Below are 12,927 nucleotides of genomic sequence, written 5' to 3'. Positions count from 1 at the left end.
GTGAGCTTGACATATTTTATGTTAATGATTATGATTTGAGTTAAATGTACTTAAATTTATAGAGTCGATATAGCCTGATTAGTTCTTGGCCATTTAACAACACATACATTGTGCAATTGCGTTGATTTAAATAGTTTAATCAACTGAAAAATGGTTGTAAATGTTTCTATGTTCATATGACAACATAAAAAAACACAAATGTACAACAAGACTTGCAGACTTATGCTGAACACAAAAAAGTTTTGTTGTCTTAACATAAAACTGCCACAATTTTCTGCTTTTACCAGCTCATTATTTTCTACTACACATACTTGTAATGTTTGTTTTAAATATTTGGCCTCTCAGCTGAACTGAGATACAAGAGATTTTTATGGTCAGCCCATGAAAGGCTGCTCAGCCAGTGTCGCCACTCCTCTAAAGCTAAAACCACTGCTAACAATTCATGATTGCCAACATCGTCATTACGCTCTCCTGGGGACAAGCACCCAGAGGAAAATGCACAGGTGTGTAATTTACAGTCTGTCCTAAAGCGTTGGGATAACACGGCGCTCTCCCCTGTTTCTGCAGCGTCCACTTCCACAATAAACTGCAAAGAGGGATTGAATGAGTCAACACAGGTTGAGGTGAAAAGCTGCTTAAGATGTGCAAAGGCTATGTGTGCCTCAGGTGTCCGAACAAAAGCATGGGCTGCAGAAGTGAGTTGGGTTATAGGGGCTGTAGTCTTGGATAAACCTACAAGAGAAGTTAGCAAACCCTAGGAACCGCTGAAGCCGCTTACATGTACTGGGTTTGGGCTGGATCAGTCTTCACCTGCCCCTGCTCGATGACAAAAGGTCCTGTCATCAGGCTGGAGATGTCTGGGGGTGTTGGCAGGAGCGGGCTGGCTGCAGAGGTGAGGTATTACTGGAGACGGAAGAACTGGAGAGCGATGGTGAGCGTGGAGCAAAGGGAAGGAGGTGGTGGAGACTGGAGATGGCTGGAGGTGAACAGCATGGTGGAGATGGTTAGCGGGCAGTGGCTTGAGGGAAATGGGGTGAAGGTCGGACACTGGAGTCCTGGGGGGCAGGAAAAACAAAGTTAATGAGGTACACAAGAAAATATACAAGGAATAACTAAAGTAAACTAATACTGAGCAGCTGAGAGGTGATTAGACCAGGGAGGCGGAGACACGGAGGACACAAGGAGAAAACAAGTTCACACCCACGGCTGTGACAGACGTATTACAATTAAATAAAGTATCTGCAGAATGACATTGAGTTGCTATGCATTAGCATGAGGCCTTATATGTATTTGTGACCGACTTCTCAGTCAGCTCATGCAGAAGGCAGCAATCTCTCCATAAACTGCACTTTCTAGTTATCTGTGTAAAATGCTGGAAAACAGCCCTGGACTGTAAAAGTATGCTGCAGGTTGCATTTATGTGCATATAGCATGTAAGTAAAACGCAAACCATTATGTGGCCTGTGTAAACAGCTGGTCTGATTAAAATAAGAGTGCATCAGTTCCACTGGATGTGTGCGAGATTGACAAATGCAGCTGCAAGGCTTCCTTCCAAAGTTCAGCCTCTCAACATACAGTGCATATGGGGGTGTGTGAGTGCTGTTTCAAGATAGGTTTGAAGAAATGTGCCCTATCCTTTCAAAAGTGAGATGATAGCATATCTTGTCAGCGTAGCATCGGTGTGTTTGTGCAAACATACATATGACATGTTTACATATTTGGTGTCTATTTGACATGTAACACACTGTAAATATAATATTTGTGCAGCTGTAAGAATAAACAAGTGTTAAATCTGCCTTTACTTGTTTAAACATGTCATTTAGGTCCCCTGTGTTTCTATTTAGGTGTCTCAGAAACTGTCTCAGTTTATAGATATGTTAAGGATCACTAAAATACTACATACATAAACAAGTATGAAGTATTTACTTTATCTTGCTCTATTTTTATTGACACCATTCAGCAACCCTGTCCCCAGTGTCGTACCAGAGAAAGTTCTCAGCGACTGCAAGAGGCAAAACATGTTTAATAATTGCTTGCAGAGAGATCATTCCTTTGTTGGACGAGCTGCTCTGACAAAAGCAGAACACTTATCATGACTAACATAGCTGCAGCATTCTGCCTGTAGTGCCTGTCAGCTGACAGGTTAAATCACTAATATTATCTCTGACTTCATGTGGAGAAATAAATGCCTTTACATCTGACAACACAATTAGCATGACAGTGAAATCCTTCAAAGAGTGAGACATAAATGGAGTCGATGTTGTAACAGTGAGCGGAGGAGGTTCATTCAGTTGAAAGGGTTAGAGATTGTTGGAACTCTTTGTTCCAGTTCAGAATAATTGGTACCAGAGGCGCTGGAGAGATGATTCTAAGGGCCTTGGAGTATTGACACAACACTGGAGTAAACCACAATGGAATTTTTTTATTTAAATCTGGTTACAGTATTGTCAGACACCTACTGTAATGGAATATTGTGCAAAATGCTGTGTAATCCATTATCACGAACTGGGACAACAGTTTGAGGAAATTTAGTGAAATGTTTTTTTGCCTGTCATAACAAGATCAAGGGTGTGATTAAAACAGTGAGTGGGTGCATTGACATTTGAGAGAAGCCAATCGAGTCCAATAGTGAGTTGCTGCTGTCAACATCTACATAAATGTCGAAATCATCCACTATAATGACTTTATCTGTACTAGGAACTAACTCAGAAAAACGCAGAAGTGGTGGAACTGTTTTTTTTTCCATTTTCCACCTTGGGTGTGAAAGACTGAGATTAAGGCTTTCACATGAGTCGTAACTAGAAACTGCAATTTCTGAAGAAATTTTTGCAACTAATGGTAAACTGCATTGCTATCTTGAACTTGTATGAAGAAGCAATTTAAGTAAGATAAGATGTGGAAAAAAGGTATGAAGACTGTAGGAGGATTTCACTTTAGTTTACGGTACAGTGTTGTTGTAATGTGCCTAATAAGAGTCCAATTTGTGGGAAATAAAGACGCAAAGTCAACTTTCATAGCCTAATGTCTACAATGGTGTCTAACATTATTTTAGGGGCTCCTGTTTGCTCTTTAATTAGAGTATAATTTGCTGTAATTGTGTCTAAGTATTGCTTATTTTGGATCTGGATTAAATGTGGTTTCTAATTACAGCATAATTTAGCTGTAGCCTGTGGTGTCTAATTATGATATAACTATGTTTATTTACTGTCTAACAACATTATTTCTAGTTTTGTCTACTTTTATACAAGTACAGTGCGAATGATATTTGTATTTGTAATAAAAAAAACAAAACAAGACTTTGTGAATAAAACTAAACAAATTATGCCAGTGGTGAGGTAACACAGAGACACTGATTTTGTAAGAATCTGTGAACACATAGCAGAAAACTGTATAAAACTTAATACTCAAAGTTCCCCACACAGTGTGCGACACTGAAGTTACAACTTTGACCCCAGTTTCACACCTGAACATTACACAATGACAGTCCAAAGCAGAATCCAGAGGGCAGGTGGCTCTGTTGCCTTTATCTCTGCAGCTGAACCTGAAAGGTGTAGTAGATTTTCAAGCCTGCGCTGTTGTCCATCTTGAAAATCTACCAACCTCCCACCCGTCAGAATCTGGACTGTTGGATTGACAGAATTGGATTGTCATTGTCCAATCAGATTCGGGTGTTAAAACAGGGCTAAAATTTGTACATGTGACATGACTGTGTGAGAACTTTGAGCACCAAGTTTTACACAATTTTCTGCTTTGTGCCTGTTCACAGTTGTTGAGAAAAGCAGTGTCTTTGCGTTTCCTCACCACTGATATCGTTTGTTCAGTTGTATTCATAAAGTCTTGTTTTTATTGTTACAAACCTGATTTGCACTTTATTTTATTGTACACTAATAAGACGTAACAAGCTGTCCTTTGTATCAAACTACACAAAACTAGAATTTACATGCTCTTTAATAGACAGTAAACAAATATAGTTATATGCTAATTAGACACCATAGACCACAGCTAAATTATGCTGTCATTTGAAACCACTTATAACCCTGAATTAAAATAAAGACATCATTACATCAAATTATACTCTAATTACAAAACAAATAGCCGACCCTTAAACACTATTAGACACCATTTTACAAGATCATAGACTAAAGAGAGAGAAAATACAATGCCACATCAGATCCGCAATATGCCACAGTTAGACGTTATTCTAGAAATGATGCTGTTGAACATTATCACCATGAACCTATGACATCTTAATCAGACAACACAGGACGTAATTAGAGGAATGTAATGCCATATTACGCCACACATTATTTGGCCTTTATCTGTACACAGACAAAAGCATAGACATACCACTGCTATTTATTCACACATATAAATAAAATAAACTTTCCATTGCAGGGCAAACCAGGACATTTTAGGCAGCTCTTCACAATAAAGAATTGAGAAACATTTTTACTTAGAATTCATTTCACTTACCATTATCAACTCAGTCACACAGCTAAAACTGCAGATACTGTTAACAGGAGCCTGGAAAAACTTTTAAAAGTTTCCTTTTAAGTGAAACAATGACTTTAAAATGTTTAAGCAGTCAAAGGCCTTTCAGTCAGGACACGGTCAATGAAACAAACCACAAAAGACTTATCAGTCATCAATTTAAACTCATTTAATATTGTAAGTACACAAGTATGAAAATTGACTACTCTAAATTTAGTAGTTTGAGAACAGCCAGCAAAGGTGACGTTTAATAGCAACTACAGCTAACAATAGTTTGAGTCTGATTAAATTGAACTGAGAATCCCTGAAAAGTGATGTTTTTGTTGAATGATGTCAGTGATGAGGTAAAACAAAGACACTGACAGAAGAAGCGATTTTGTTAGCATCTGTGAACAGACAGAGCAGAAAACTGTATAAAGCTCAAGGTTCCCACAGCGTGGCACGGACATTTTATTTTTACACCTGAATCTGACTGGACAGTAACAGTCCAATCACAAAGCAGATTTTGTTGTCTATGTTCATGTCCACCGCAGACCCTGGAAGACGTAGTAGCTTTTCAAGATGGACGACAGTGTGGGCTTGAAAATCTACCACACCTCTCAGGATCTGGACTCTGCTTTGTGATTGGACTGTCACGGTCCAATCAGATTCATGTTTAAAAATAAGGTCAAACAAACAACAAAAACAACAAAAAAGAACAAACTTACCATATTTTGTCATTAAGATGCGTTTGTTTTTTTCTTCATGTCATGTCTGTGCGTTGACAGTTTATTTTTACGCTTTCACTATTTTTGTGTCAGATTCAACTTTCTGTCACCGTTTGGGTGTGGTTTTTTGGGCGAGGGGGGGTTTACATTCAGAAGCCTGACAGGACCTGGTTCAACTGGAACTCCAGAACTCTTTGCCTTTCAGTGTGATCAGGAAAGAGACAGACGTTAACTCTTACCAGACATTATGCTGTTTTAGCAGAGGTCAACAAACGCTAACTTAGCCAATACAAGCTAGTAAGCTAACATGGTTAAAGGTCGCTGCGTCTCCTGCCCCGTGATCTTTTCATCAAACGTGATAACGACCATAAAAACATATTCAACAGCATTAAACCCAAACACAGCAGAATTCAGTGCAGTCACATGAGCTGCAGAAAATGGCTCAAATCCCAGAACAGACAGCGCCAGAGGAGATGGCCCAGTTTTAAACCATGTTAGCTAATTGATTTGTATTGAGCTAACATCAACGTTTGTTCAAGCAGACCTTAAAGGCCTATCCATTAAAGGCCAACTTTACCCCGGTGTGCTTTCACGTCAAGAGACAACCGTTACCTGCGGTTTGAAGTTCCATGAGAACCTGGGGAAGACATTACCTGGGTACTCAGCCGGTCCAACCGGATGTCATTAATTATGCGCTCCTTGCCCCGCCCCCCTCTCTCCCACAGGCAGGAAGTTAAAACCAGTGACACTGAGAAATAGTGACAGTTAAAAAAAATAAATAAAAAACCCTCATTGAAAAGATATGAACAAAAAGATCTCAGAATAATCGAACACATAATGCAAAAAAATTAAATATAAAAATAAATATATACAAATTGTAAATCTAAGGATTTTAAGATTGTAGTTTGATTTAATACCCGTTTAATTTTTCTGTGGAACTTTATTCAGTGCCAATACAAGTTTTTCAGTGTCGTTGTTTCCTTTGTCAGTTCGGGTTTTTTAAAATTTTTTAATCTTTATCTCAATATCAAAATGTAAATCTTGGAGACGGGAGGTTCACTGCAGCCATGTTGTTTGTGATATATAAAGCTATATAAATAAATATATATAAAGCTGGGAAGGCGCCAACTCTGCCCAATTACTGCATGAGGGCAGGGTATAAACCATAGACTGTATATAAAGAAATATAAACAGTGTACAGGTATAAACAGTGTACCTCTCCTCTGCTCTATTTCCTCCTGGCCTCTTCCTGCTCACCTGATTTCCGTATTTGCATTTTTTGCGCGTCTGTTCCCCAGTTTACTTTTCTTGTGCTGTTTTTCAGCTGAGAGTGAAGTTCAAAGTTAATAAACTGCAGCGGTCAGTGAAGGTAAACTGCAAGTAAAAGTCCAACTATGCACAAAGTTGAAGTTGGCAATAAACAGACAAAATTCATAAACATACAGTTCATTCATTCAAAAGCAAACACATATTATTCCTGTGCCGACAGACAGTTATGTTTGTATTATCTGTCCTAAAGTTAGAACTAATACAAATGAACTAATACAGCATAAAAACATACCCTGGAAGCATAGACTTAAATGCAAATGTCATTCTCAAAAAGTTCAATCCTTGCTTTCATCAGTCAGGCTACTGAAGTTGTATAACTGGTTTTAAATTGGATCAAAGGTTTAAGATCTGAAACATTCATCTTGGTGTAAGAGATTATGCAAACATTTTATGGCCTCACAGTGTCCCACTCATTGTTACAGAGCAAACTGACAACACACATTTTTAACCTTTGGTTTCTGGTGCACAGGAATAAGATGTGAATTCTTGAAAAGAGTTGTGTTCTTTTAAATACACAGAACATGACTATTATAGTGTTTCATCTCCAAAGCATCTGCTGCAGAAAAACAACAGACTAAAACTATAAATGCTAAAGTCATTGTAGGAACCTACAGAAGACTTTATCATCATGATCATGTAAACTTGGAAATGCAATTTTTCCCTCATGTATGTGTTCTAGGATCACACCGGACCTGACCTAATGAATATGAGCAAAGCAGGAGAAGCAGTCAGCAGGTTCCCTTTGAAAGGATTTAATCTTGTGCTTGCAGGCAGGTGTGAGTGGTTACAGCTGACTGGTTATATTTCTACAGATGAAAGAAAGTGAACATACAGGTCAAATTCCATCATATTATCTTGCATAAAGCAACATACAATTCTAAATCAACATCAGTGCATCAATACATTCTGAGTTTAAATATAAAATCATGTGAGAACAAACCAAGGAGATGAGATGTTCTACTCATCAACAGAATAAACATGACCAGAGGAAATGCAATGAAATAAACTACTCACTCAGGAACAAAGGTGAGAGCAGCTCAGCTGAAAGTCAAACAGAGAATGAGCTCAGGACACAGAACAACACAGAAAACTCAAGGCACCTGTGTGAGCTGCCCACTCAGCACACCTGTGCCCAGCAGTCACGTGACCCCACCTCCCACAGTTTGTGTTATTTAAATCAAAAAAATGTGTGAAAATAAAATGAAAAATTGCAGTAATCCAATTTTAATTTCCACATACTAATGTGCGCATTTTATGGCCATATTAAAATGAAAATGAAGACTTCACCTGCTCTACATGATCAATATTCAAATACACGAAGCAAACAGCCCCTTGGTCCATTCATTTAGATTTATATGTCCCTGCGCTCCTTTGGGGTCACAATGAAAATGTAATCAGTCAGTCCTCTCATCAAGGCAGGTGATCAGTGAGGAGGACACTTGTCTCTTTATCTGTTACTGTTGCTGTAGGGGCACTACTTCAGGAGACACGCCTGAGGGGCTCATCAGAGACAACCTATGGTTGTTCAGGCTGGAGGACTTGTTGGATTTTCCATAAACATATCAACAGTGCTTCACAGCCTTCACCATTACAAAAACAACAGACTACTTCTCAAAACCAGGTCTAGAGAGGCTTGTTTATACCCTACTGTGATGGTTGGATATCAGTCCTCCGATCACTGGCTTCCAGTTCACACTGTCGACGTCATGGTTCTTCTGCTCTGAGTGGCCTTTCATTATCGGACATGTTAGACTTGCTTAAAAGCTCTGAGCCATTCAGACTTCTGAGGTCCTCAGCTGGGGCCAATTTAAAATCCTGTGAGGCTGCTTTTAATGTTCATGCTTATAGACACTGGAATATCTCCCCTGAGCCAGGCTTTCATTTCTTTTTCAGTAGCAGCTTTTTTTTTACCCTTGTACAATATGTCTTTTGTAAAATTTATGTGTGTTCTCCTGTTTGCTTGTTTTGATTATTATCATTATATCACTCTTCTTCTTCTTTTTCTGTATTTTTTTCTGTCTTTCTTTCTTTCTTTCTTTCTTTCTTTCTTTTCATCTTAATCCTAATGTAAAGCACAATGAATTTCATATTATATATTCAGTGTACCGTATTATTAAAGACTGCCCAGTCTTTGCCTGAAGGCAGCTCTACCAGGGGCCTTTTACACTTTGCCTAGAAGAGCACTGCCCATCAAGCCGACACTTGATCCAATAAAGCTGAATGAAAACAGACAGGAGGAGAGTCTTCTCAGCACCTAATGATTGAGACAAAAAATCTCCATTAAAAACTTTGGTTTTTAATCCATCTGGCGCCTCACTGGAGTGGTCGTAGTGCAGCAGGGAAGGTTTGACTGATGATGTGGAGCCAATCACCCACCATGAAATGATGTCTCTACTGGCTCCTGCAACCAAACTTTCAGCCTCTCTTGCATCATCTTCTTGTTAAACTGCATTTTAAATGATGTGTGGTGCTTGGGGGGTCGGGGGGGTCGGGGGGGGGGGGGGGGGGGGGGGGGGGGGGGCGCAATAGTAAACAGTCTGTGTCTGGTTCTCTGGCTCCATCTAGTGTTTAAAAATCCCCTAACAAGGTCTTTGTTTGCTTGACTTGTAGTTTTGAGGGTTTACCACGAGGTGGCAGTATTGTATATGAATGAAACACCTTTGACCTTCCTCATGCTGGGACTGGCCCCTCTGAGAGGCTGATCCAGTATTTTTCTGAGGCTCGTAATCAGTTTGCTTTAGTTTCTCAACTTTTACTTCATCCAGGCTGAAAAGAGCTGTTGATGAGAGTGTGTTTTTCAACAGGTGACAGACAGAAACAGTGTAAATAGTGGGTTTGCCTCAACATAACCGCACAATGAAACATAAGTTATGGCTGATAGTCAAACAAATGTGATGACATGTCTCAGTGGTAAAAAGGATCATTGTGTGCACCACTGTGCCTTGATATATGTATATGTATATGTATATGTGTGTGTGTGTGTGTGTGTGTGTGTGTGTGTGTGTGTGTGTGTGTGTGGAGTATTAAGTCAGGGTTTACTTTGCTTCCTCCTGTACAAGCCCTCGCTTGTGTAAAGGTGCAGGTAGTGTCATTAAATGAGTTTCTGTGGAGGTGGTGAATACTTTCATTGCTGCTCAGGGCAATGCTTTTCTAACCCACCTTCTTTATGTGTTACTGAGGAAATAACAACCCACACAATGCTGTTTCTTTCCAGTTCCTTCAATATTTAATCTGGAAATGTTCTCAAAAAAAAAAAAAAAAAAAAAAAACAACACAAAGTTTGAAAGTTCAAGCATGTGTGAATAGAACATTTTGGGTAAAACCCACAAATGATTTACTCTTTGTACATATGAAAAGCAGTGTTTTTGGTGTTTAATACTATGAAGTATGCAGCTTTTTGGATCAGTTAAATCAATAGAAGTACATGCCCAAACTTCTCACACTCACTAAACCGATGATAAACCACCCACTATTGAAATATGAGTCATTCTTACAAACAGATTAATGTTTCTCTGCTGAACAACCAGATGCATTTTTGACTTGTTACTCAGTCTTTTTAAGCTCAGCGCTGAGCTGCCTGCTCACCTTACATGAACTGACCTGTGAATATGTTAAGTTTCATAAAAGTCAGTGTTCACCCGGTTTAATTTCCCACTTTATTAAGGCGATAGGGGGACAGGTCTGTGCAGTATGTGAACAACCTGTCTGTCTGCCCCGTGCATGTGAGTGATAAATGTGTCGGGGCAGTTCTGAGGGAAGCTGATGTTTAACTAAGATAAAATGTAAAAGCACCTGGCACACTCACCTGTGCCCCTGCTTAGAAAACAAAAAGGGAAGTTCCATAACTTCCTGAATATGGCCGCCATCCTGAGGGATGTCTTAATGGATTCAAGATATGATGTTTATTTATGTACTTTTTTTAACTACTGAAACTTTTACTAAGTTTTATGTGTGAGTCTTGTCATTGTAGGCCATGTGTGTGTTAATGCTCAGTATTTTTGCTGCAGCAGCCTCCTCTGCACCTCCAGGCTGGAGTTCAGTTGGTTTGGACTGATCAGACTCAGACCCAGAACCATTGGCGGAGAAAGTAGTCCAATTCTTAACTGAAGTAAAAGTAAAAATACCACAGTGTAAAAATCATGAACACAAAATGTAAAGATATATAATATATATAATATTAACACCAAGATGTATGGGGGAATGGCTCCTGTGTGTTTTATACAATTATATTATTATTACAGATGAAGTAATGTATAAGAAGCATTTTGCTGTTGTAAATGGTTGAGGAAGAGATGATTTTCTAAATTTTAGATATTGTTAAGTAGTTTAATTTGTAATAATACATCATATTCTATTAAATGATTCTGTGCTTTTAAGGAAAGATAAACTTACCTTGCAGCTCCAGCAGTCAAATATATGTGATGCAGTAAAAAGTTTTTCCCTCTTAGATGTAGTGAGATTAAAGTATAAAGTCACATAAAAGTAAAAGGTAATTCTCAGAGGGCACTTTATTAAGTACAACAGTTCAACCATAAAGTCAACAAAGATAATATTTGGTTTTGATTGACACTTTCAGAGATTTGTTATTTACTATAACTCTGTCATTGAGGCTGAAGAGGAGGACAGAATATTAGAAACACATTTCAGTATAATCCACCACCACTAACTCTGACCTCAGTGACCAACATGATGCTGAACCGGAAGAAAAAATGACCATTATAAGGCTGCAGAGGAAAAATATGATGCAGAGCTGTTGCATCTGAATGTACAGGTGTACCCAATAAAGTGGTTATAAAGTTTATGACTGTGGCCTGGGGAGCAGATGGATTGATGCTTTTTCAGTTATGTCTCTCTGATTTTCAGTTATAAATCTTATCTAATCAATGCAGTGCATGTGTTTAATTTTTGGTCTTTTAAGATGAGACAACTCCTTTGTACCTAAAGCTTTGTAATCTACATTTTTTTTTCTTTATTGTTCTATTATTATCCACTGCTCTTTGTTGTGCTGCTTATAAATAAATAAAAAAACTCTGTTTATGAATGATTGAAGGATTTTAAATCAAAGATTAGCTATCACATTTTAATACCTCACTGTACGTAAATCATTTCTTTGTGTGTGAGGTAAATATTAACCTAAACAACCAGCTCGAGGGACTTTCCCCTTGTGTTTCATATTTCTCTGAGCTGGTATCACTTTGGATGGCATGAAGTGGCACAAACATCTACTGATTTCCTCCTTATCTTATTATGTAGTCATGAACTTACGAACCCTTAGACCCTCGGAGTGTAACAGGAGAAAGCTGACACTAGTCCATTGACCATTTATTCAACAGGAGCAGCTGTGCAAGCACTTTGCACTTTCCTCCCCTGTGAGTGATTCTGTCAGGCCTCCTGAGCTCAGGTCTGGATCCTCCGCACAGGTGGAGGGCCAGCCAGCCTTGTGCGGCCTGAAATGCACAACATGCACGAGTGTGTGTGTGCATGAGAGAGAGAGTGTGAGTCAATAAGTGAAAGGTGAAAGTGAAGCCACAGCCCCCAGAGCAGATTTGTTTGCTCTGCAGGTTGAGGCGTGTTTCAGGTCCTTTAAGGCCTAGCATGCACACACAGGCCAAAACCAAGCAGAGCTGGAGTCTGGCACACACACACACACACACACACACACACACACACACACACACACACACACACACTACTACTACTACTCCTTCCCCCCAATCACTTCACTTTCAGCCCATTTTCACCCCCCACCTCTTCACACACCTCCAACCCACCTCTGTGGGTGACTATCTGCTACTGTCTACCACCACTACTGCTTGGATTTTGCTTTAATAGAAAATTTGCATGGAAAACGTGGTGGCAAACACACACTCCCAGCGCAGCCTATCAGGACTGTAAGAGGTCAGACAGCGAGGTCACATCAGGTGAGGTCCAGCAGAGGCGGCAGGACAGTCAGGTCAGTTCAGGTCACAGCAGTTTGCAGCTCAGGAACTCACACACAGGATTTTAGAAGAACCCAGGTCAAGCCGGTTTCTGTCTGCTCGGATTTGAACGTTTGGTCCAGACGGATCCTCTGGCCCCTCCCTAACTGTGATGTCATAGGCAAGACCTTATAAGAGGTCAAACCCCACAACTGTGATAGCAGCTGCTTTGCCAGGTAGAAGGAGCAGAGCACAAGCTAACTGTAGCCTCAGTTCTCACACACTGCTGCTGGTGACATTAGCATTAGCATCTGCACAGGTAACGTACTGTATAATGTATTAAATTATGTAACAGAGGGAGAGGAAAGGAAAATCAGACAAATCCATGCTTGACAAATGTGGTTTTATAATTCCTTATGATGTTGATATGCACTCCGATCCTCAGTGTCTAGCAGTGATTAAAGAGCCAAACTATTCAGATT

This window comes from Trachinotus anak, unplaced genomic scaffold, assembly GCF_046630095.1.
Source record: "Trachinotus anak isolate AG129_WGS33_773 ecotype Australia unplaced genomic scaffold, CSIRO_AGI_Tana_v1 ptg000034l, whole genome shotgun sequence".
Classification (NCBI taxonomy): Eukaryota; Metazoa; Chordata; class Actinopteri; order Carangiformes; family Carangidae; genus Trachinotus; species Trachinotus anak.
This window is presented reverse-complemented; position numbering follows the sequence as displayed.